At 42.9% G+C, this 8,439-nt stretch overlaps 1 pseudogene across 1 annotated transcript; it reads right to left on the minus strand.

The window, feature by feature from the left end:
* Positions 1-7,222: 7,222 nt before the first annotated feature.
* LOC308422105 (aldo-keto reductase family 1 member B1-like) lies at positions 7,223-8,100 on the minus strand (annotated as a pseudogene). Its single transcript has one exon. The product of its transcript is annotated as an aldo-keto reductase family 1 member B1-like (transcript).
* Between the last annotated feature and the right edge of the window lie 339 nt (positions 8,101-8,439).

An 8,439-nucleotide genomic window follows, 5' to 3' on the forward strand; every position in this document is an offset into this window, starting at 1 on the left:
TGATGTGAGCTCTTCACTGCTGCTTCAGCTGCCAGCCACCTGCTACCTCTGCTCTACCATTATGGACTTTAGCCCTCTGAAACTGTAAGCCCGAAATAAACCCTTTCTTCTATAAATTCCTTGATCATGGTGTCTTACCACAGCAAGCAACTACTACAGCAGCACAAATTCAAAACAAACACATTTCAAGTTTCTCAGTTACAGCAAAGTGAAGTCACATTCATAAGTGATAGTGGTTTTAGACATAGCTTTCACAGATGAGGTTTTCAACCTGTGGGTCCAGAGCCCTTTGGGGATGTCATATATCAGATATCCTGTATATTATATATTTATATTACAATTCATAACTAAAACTTGCAGTTATGAAGTAGCAATGAAATAATTTTATGGTTGCGGGTCACTATACATGAGGAATTGTATTAAAGGGTCATAGCATTAGGAAGGTTAAGATCCACCATTTTAGATTAATACAATTTAATCCACTACAATAAAAAAGCAACAAAAAGGCTGCCAGCCTGAAGTGTTGTACAAAGTAGACTGTGGTGCAAGGTAGTGGTTTTGCTGCTGAGAATGTAGAAATCTGTGGTGGGATTCTTGTACTGTGGATTGTGTGAGAACCCCCAATAGGAAAACTGCCTTATACTTCCCAGGCCTTTTGAGATCATCTGAAGAGAATTAGAAACACCATGGACAAATACCTCCTTGTAAGCTACTGGTACCTGGTAAAGTGCCAGGGTTGTGTCACTGAGTGACCTAAAATCTGAATCCTATCTCAATCTATCAGATCCTCCTAGTTGTTAAGTTTGATGAGCCTGGCTAACTTATACATTGTAACATGAGTAAGACAGCTTCAGGGTAAGATGTAAACAAGGCTACAGGGCACAGTGAGTCTCATAAATGCTAGCCTGATGCTAACCTCAGGGCCACAGCCTTCTCTGTCACTGATGGAACCCCATGGTGCACTGCTTCCTCCTATGATGCTCAGCATTTCCCCATAGTGCTCAGTCAGCATCCTCCCATGATGCACGACATTCCCATCTGCTGAAATTCAGATTCTACTGAGATTTGTTCAAGGAGGATGAGGTCAGTGCGTGGGTGGAGTTAAGAATGGACCACAGAGATACTGTAGCCACACACCATGCCTGGCATTCAGAGAAGTGTTAATGCTAAGACCAACATGTCCTTTTGTAGTAGTCTGGGCTGTCATTTTTTTTTCTACCAGCTTCTTTTCATAAGTTTTAGGGAAGGAGGCTCACCAGGCCCAAGTAAGTTGCTCTTTCATCCCCTATATCAGAGGAAGTAAGACCTAGCCATGTAGGCTGCCCTGCTGAACTGAGTTACATCCTCAAGGCCACACAGAGTCTGCAAGTTTTATATGATAGCTTTGTGTCACTATTACTAAATAAGTAGCCTCCATCAGAGAGCTGAGCTGTGCTGAGGGTTGTATTAGCTTGAATATATTGTGGGTAGCCCAACCACTTTCTTGGTGACAGGTACATAACCCAAGGGTTCAGCCTTAGAGCAAGCTTCCTGAGAACCCAGCCTGAAATACTGCTCATCCTCTTTCCCACAATTCATGCTGTTAGATAACACGCTATTAGCCCTATGGGATTGCTGAACCATATCTATATCATAACATCAGCAGGAACTTTACCAACAGCCACAGTTAGCAGCAACTGTCTCCAAGGGGTAGCGCTTGGAACAAAGTAAAGAACTTAGCTGAGGCTAGGGCTGGCTACATAATTCATAGAGCCCCTTGTTTAAAAATGTTAATAATTTCAAGGCAATGCCAACAGAATTTAACTCAGAATTACTAGTTATTTTGTGGTTGTTGCTGCTGCTATAACAAAATACCTAAAGCTGAGAAAACTCAAGAAAAGAAGCCTTTATTTTCTCATATAATGAAGTTCTTAATGGTGAAGTCAAGGCGAGGAATGCTGCAGTGCTCAGCTTAGGATCCAAGGGCATAGAATGGTGCTGCCCACTGTTAAGATGTGTCTTCCCATCTCAATGACATTAATTCGAATATTTTCACAGGCATGCCCAAGTTCTCCTGGAAGATTCCTGACATCAAGCTGACAATCAAAATTAACCATCACACAGTTCCCTTTGAGCAGGGACCTTTGTCAGGTAGCGGCCAAGATCATTCACCTGTGAGGCTGCCCACCATGATTTGTATGTTGATCTCCAAATTCCTGTTGAAGTATATTTGCCAGAGTAACAGCATTAGGAAGTTAGTCTTTCGTGAGATTTAGGTCTTAAAGGCCCTGCCCTCATGGGTGGAATTCTGCTATAAAAAATGGGTTGGTCCCCTTTGCCTCTTTGCTAATAGTGACTGGGTCTTAGAGTGACCTATAGAAGCATGGGTGTATGTGGAGGGGGGAGCCATTTATCAAAAATCATCATGTCTTAGGTATTCTATTACAACAACAGGAAACAGACTGAGACCCCAGCTCCGCTTTATTCGATGAGTGAAATTGTTGTTATTTTATATATTATTATATATGATATGTTATTATATTATATATTATTATATATGTTATATATTATATATGTGCTATATATATATATGACTGAATAGTTGTTATACTTGAATTAGATAACAAATTAGCTGATTATAATTGTGAGAAGCCTTATGTTGGACAAACACAGTCTCCTATGCAGCTTCTAATAAAGTCAGGTCTTTCCTGGTAAAAGTTTGGTGGGGAAAGAGAGGGACTAAAGAACCACTAAAACCATAGCCCCGACCCTGACTCCTTGGTGTACGAAGCCGTTTTCTATTTGAAACTCTGCTACCAGTCAAAGAAAACAGGCCACAGACACATGGCTTCCTCCAAATACAAAACCACACTTCCTTCACATAGAAATAGCTCCAGAAAAAAAATCATTAAGAGAAAAAAAGTTGTTAAAATAAAGTGAATGGAAACATAAGGAGGTCCTTTACAGCCTTAAGAAAATAAAGCAAAATCCAAAATATTCTAAGACACACATTAGAGAATTAGAGTGGATCAAAAAGTCCACAAAGGGGCCAGTTATGTGTCAGGCTCGGAAACCGATTTCATTCTACACCAGCAAGAGCCTCGGTGCTATTCCCAGCATGCTCTGACTCAGAGAAACACACACTGGCCTTCTGGTTTCTGTCAGAATAATGAAAAAAAAAAATGTCTCTGCCAATGTGGACAGAGATTCTTTTGGTATCCTTTGAGCTAGTCTTTTGGAAACACAAACACTCTTTACTCAATGGGAGATGCCCTAAGGTTAGAGGACACCACTTGGCCCACACACAGTGGTAGATTCAGGCTCTATGCAAGGCTTCACTATGATAGACAAAGGTTCACCAAACCTTCAGAAGTGTCTAGGACCCTATTTAAGCACTGGGCCTGTGTTCAAGCCAGGTGGCGGGAGAGGGTTGGTGTGTGTGTGTGTGTGTGTGTGTGTGTGTGTGTGTGTGTGTGTGCTTGCACTGGCTGATTTTGGGTGTCACAAACTGGAGTCATCACAGAAAACGGAACCTCCCTTGAGGAAATGCTTTGATGAAATCCAGCTGTAAGGCATTTTCTCAACTAGTGATCAAGGGGGGAGGGCCTAGTGATCATTTTGGGTGGTGCTATCCCCGGGCTTGTAGTTTTAAAAGAAAGCAGGCTGAGCAAGCCAGAGGAAGTGTCTTTGTCAGGGTTTCTATTCCTGTACAAACATTATAACTAAGAAGCAAGTTGAGGAGCAAAGGGTTTATTCAGCTCACACTTCCATATTGCTGTCTATCACCAAAGGAAGCCAGGACTGGAACTCAAGCAGATCAGGAAGCAGGAACTGATGCAGAGGCCATGGAGGGATGTTACTTACTGGTTTGCTTCCCCTGGCTTGCTCAGATTGCTTTCTTATAGAACCCAGGTCTACCAGCCCAGGGATGGCTCCACCCATAATGGGCTGGGCCCTCCCCCCTTGATCAGTAGTTGAGAAAATGCCTTACAGCTGGATCTCATGGAGGCATTTCCTCAAGGGAGGCTCCTTTCTTTGTGATAACTCCAGCTTGTATCAAGCTGACACAAAACCAGCCAGTACAGGAAGCAAGCCAGTAAGTAGCACCATGGCGTCTACATCCACTCTTGCCTCCAAGTTCCTGCTTTGTGTGAATTTTCTTTAGGGATGAACAACATTGTGGAAATGTAAGCTGAATAAACCCTTTCCTCCCTAAATTGCTTGTTTGTCATGGTGTTTTGTGCAAGAATACAAACCCTAACTAATACAATGTTATAAGCATTATAAAATAGTAGATTTTCAGATGGGTGGATATCTATAAATTTGAGGCCAGTCTGGTGTATATATCAAGACGCTGCTTGCTCAGCCATGTTCTCTGTCTCTTTCTCTCTCTGCTGTCTCTCTCTGTCTTTCTCTCTGTGTCTCTGTCTCTGTCTCTGTCTCTCTGTCTCTCTGTCTCTCTGTCTCTGTCTCTCTGTTTCTCTCTGTGTCTCTCTGTCTCTCTCTCTCTCTCTCTCTCTCTCTCTCTCTCTCTCTCTCTCTCTCTCTCTCTCTCTCTCTCTCAGGTTTTCATAGTTTTTCAAATATCCTTAGTATTTCTCCCCCAACCAGCTCCTCTGCCCACCCTCCCTCCCGTCTCACATTGTAAGCTCCCCTCCCCATTATTCTCCATTTCCTTCTCACATTGCCTGTACTCTACTGTTTTCCCTGCATTGAGGTCTCTCCTACAGACACACACACACACACACACACACACACACACACAAACACACACGAATGGTCCATTTATATCTTCCTGGATTCTGCACACCCTCCAAATTAAACTCACTCATCCAAAGTGGTGATTTTTGGTAGGGACTGTAACCCCAGTGTGTTTTATGGTTGGCTTAGGCAGGGATGCTCCTCCTAGGTTCACAGGCCTCTGGACTATGCTCATAAAGGAAACCGAGCAGAGCATATGGAGGGTGTGAAGCCAAAGTTATGTGTGATGGAGTTGATTTCACCTCACAGCTAGAACACATATTGTGGCACTTTGTTTTGAATGAAGACCAGGATCACTAATAGAGAATATGGCAGAATCTCATATTATCTATTAAAACTCCATTTATTTTTTATTTGCTTTTTCTTTCTGAACAGTGAACAGGTAGGCATTGAGAATCTCAGATACCTCCAAAGAAATTTTGTGGAAAAAAAAAAAAACACTTGTCAAAAATACATTATGGGTGCCAACCAGAGGTGGCACATGGCTTTAATTCCAGCACTCCAGAGGCAGAGGCAAATTTCTGTGAGTTTGGGGCCAACCTGGTCTACATAGCTAGTTCTAGGATACACAAAGGAATTCTGTCTCAAAAAGCAAACAAACAAAACAAACAAACAAAAATTAATTAAGTGGCTTGAGCTGCTCAGGTACTTTACATACACACACACACACACACACACACACACACACACAAACACACACACACTATACATTCTTGTAATGATCTTTCCTCATTATTATGTTTCTGCTATAACTATAGTTCTTAAGTTAAACTTAAGAACTTATGGCTGCTCTGTGTCCCCTTCTAGGCTAAGAGTCAGCAAACTTCCTGGGACACAAGGAAAGCACCTTGGTCTCTGCAGGACTAGGTCATCTCCTTTGCACTATTCAATCTGCCATTTTATAGTAGCCACAGACAATCCACCAGCAATGGATTAGGGCACAGAGCTGGCACAGGGCATGGTTTGCTGACTTCTTTGTAACAAAACTTCTAGGTTCTGTATCTGTTCTATACTTAGTCCATCTTCTCCTGTTGCTTCTTCCAAGTTTTATAAATCATCTGTAACACAACAATAACAAAGTTGACTTGAAACATCTTTGTACCTGCTGTAGCTGAGAACACCCCTCTCTGTGTGTTTATATTCCTTACATGGCTTAATAGCTGTATCTTTAAAGGCTTCATTGTATTCCCTAGACTAGAATGAACTGATAGGTGCTGTTGAGTCAGGAGGCAGCCACCCATAATCCTTTCTGTAAACCCTACCTAAATTGAAGTTATGCATATACATGCTGCTTTGGCTCTCATGGAACACTGACCCATATAGGGATGAATTGAAAATAACTCTTTTTATTGAATCATAGATCCTAAGTACAAAGGAATTTTTTGAGTCTCTGCCATTTTCATATCATTATAATCATCCCTGCTGTGCTATCCTGGCTTGTCTTGCCCTTTTCTAGGGGAGATGCTAGACTCTGGATAGTTGAGGGAATTGTTCAGTGGTATAACCATGACTGATCCCTGCATGTGTATGACCCCAAGCAATATTGTTTTCATCATTATTAACTCAACTTCTAATCATTACTGTCATCCAGTAAATCTTGATAGAGATTGTCCTATCTCCATCAGTCTACAAGCCAACACACTCCTGACCTCAGGAGCTCTTAGATGTTTACTAGCCATCCCTGTAACATGTGGTTCAAAGGGAAGCCCATGGGGACACATGTACAACCACATGGGACTCATGATTTTGCCTTCAATCGGGGTTATATATTTATTCAAGGCCAGAGATTGCTCTTGTATTATCTGCTCTTGGGTGTGACTGTGTCTGTTCTAGCATTTACTCTAGAAGTTTTGTGCTTAGCTCTGCCAATGTATGGAAGGGTTTGTAGTGGAACTGTAGCCTATGAGCAGTGGCCATCTATGCACCGACTGGCAGGCAGTATGAGCTGTGTGGCTATGTGCACAACAACCTGGACATTCCCTAAAAGCATAGTATTGTGTGAGAAAAATAAATAGAAAGTAGAATGACTTATACTGCAATGCCACCAACATAAGTTGGTGCATATTCATTCAAAAAATTTTTCACACATATGCAAAGAATACATGATTATTTAATTCTTTTCTTTTTCACAAAAGCAGTTTTTATTTGAGGCAAGGAGAAGTCTGACCCACAGGATCGCAGTTCTAAGCATTCAAATGTGTTAGTGGCACAACCTGGGCTATAAATCTTGCTTCTCTTTGGTTGGAAAGGGTACTGGTGTTAAAGTCCTTCAGCTGGGAAGAAAGACCAAGAAAGGCTGGAACAAACACCTTAGCTACTGGAACTGCCCTCCAGATTCTAAATCAAACTAACAAACTCTCACTGCCTGGTCTGCAAGGTGCCACCCAGCGCAGAGGGACACAGGCCACAGAATACTCGAAAGGGCAGATGAGGCAGAAAAAACAGGTGTAAGCCTCTTGGGGTGGAGCAGGAATCTGAAGCTTCAGACTTTGGCATGGAAGGGGTAATCCTTGTGATTGGCACAGCTCATCAAGGCGCACACCCTCCAGTTACTGTTGTAGCTGAGCAGAGTCATGTCCTTGCTGCTCACCTCAGAATCAAAGACTTTAAAGTTCTCAGCAATGCGTGCTGGTGTCACAGACTTGGGGATCAGTACCAAGTTCCTTTGAATGGGGAACCGAGCTGTAGTTTTTATTAGATTTCACTGCAATTGCCTTGATCCTGGGATCCTCCAGGAGAGAAAGGCCTTCAGGCTTGACCCAGGGCCTGTCAGGAAAACCAAGGGGACTGTATGCAGTCACCACGATGCCTTTGAAATGGTGGTACTCAATCAGCTTCTCCTGAGTTAGGTATGGGTGGCACTCAATCTGGTTAACAGCAGGCTTACATTTTAAGCCAGGTTTATTCAAGATCCTCTCAATCTGAAGAGGGTTGAAGTTGGGGACACCAATTGCTTGTACCAAAACTTCATCCACTAGTTGTCCATAGCCATTCACATGTCCACAAAATCAGTGTCACCAGGAATCACGTTTCCTGGTACATCCAGTGGTAAACAGTCAGGGGACCTAGGCTTGAAGCCCATTGGCCAGTGAATAAGGTAGAGATCCAGGTAGTCCAGCTGCAGGTCGCTCAGTGTCTTCCGATAGGGTCCTTTCACTTTGCTCTTGTCGTGGAACATGAACCATAGCTTGCTGAAGATGAAGAGCTCCTGGCGCTTCACCACCTGTTCCTTGAGCTTCTCCTGGAGGACCACTCTCACCTCCTTCTCATGCTGGTACACCTGGGCACAGTCAATATGCCAATACCCCAAGTCACCTGGCCAGGAGGAGAATTCCAGGTGCCCAGGCCCAGGATGGGCATCTTGACACCATGTTTGAGTTCCAGATGGCTAGCCACGATCACTGCACTTTACAGAGCCGGACTGGCAAAAGTACCAATCATTTAATTCTTCAAACTGTATAAAAGCACCACCCTAGAATTCAAGCCTTTAGCTTAGCCAGGAACCTATTGGTACCATAACAAGAGGCCAGGAAAGACAGAAACAGAAAATAGAAAGGAGGGTGAGAAAGAATGGCAGGAGAGAGTCAAAGGGAAAGGTGTAAATTTAACTGAATTTGAGAAAAATGAAACAAAAACAAGATCCTCCCCTCCTTCCCTCCTCACCTGTCCCCTCTCCCCTCAACATGCATAAGGTGCTTA

Source organism: Micromys minutus (assembly GCF_963924665.1).
Source record: "Micromys minutus genome assembly, chromosome: 6".
NCBI classification, from domain to species: Eukaryota; Metazoa; Chordata; class Mammalia; order Rodentia; family Muridae; genus Micromys; species Micromys minutus.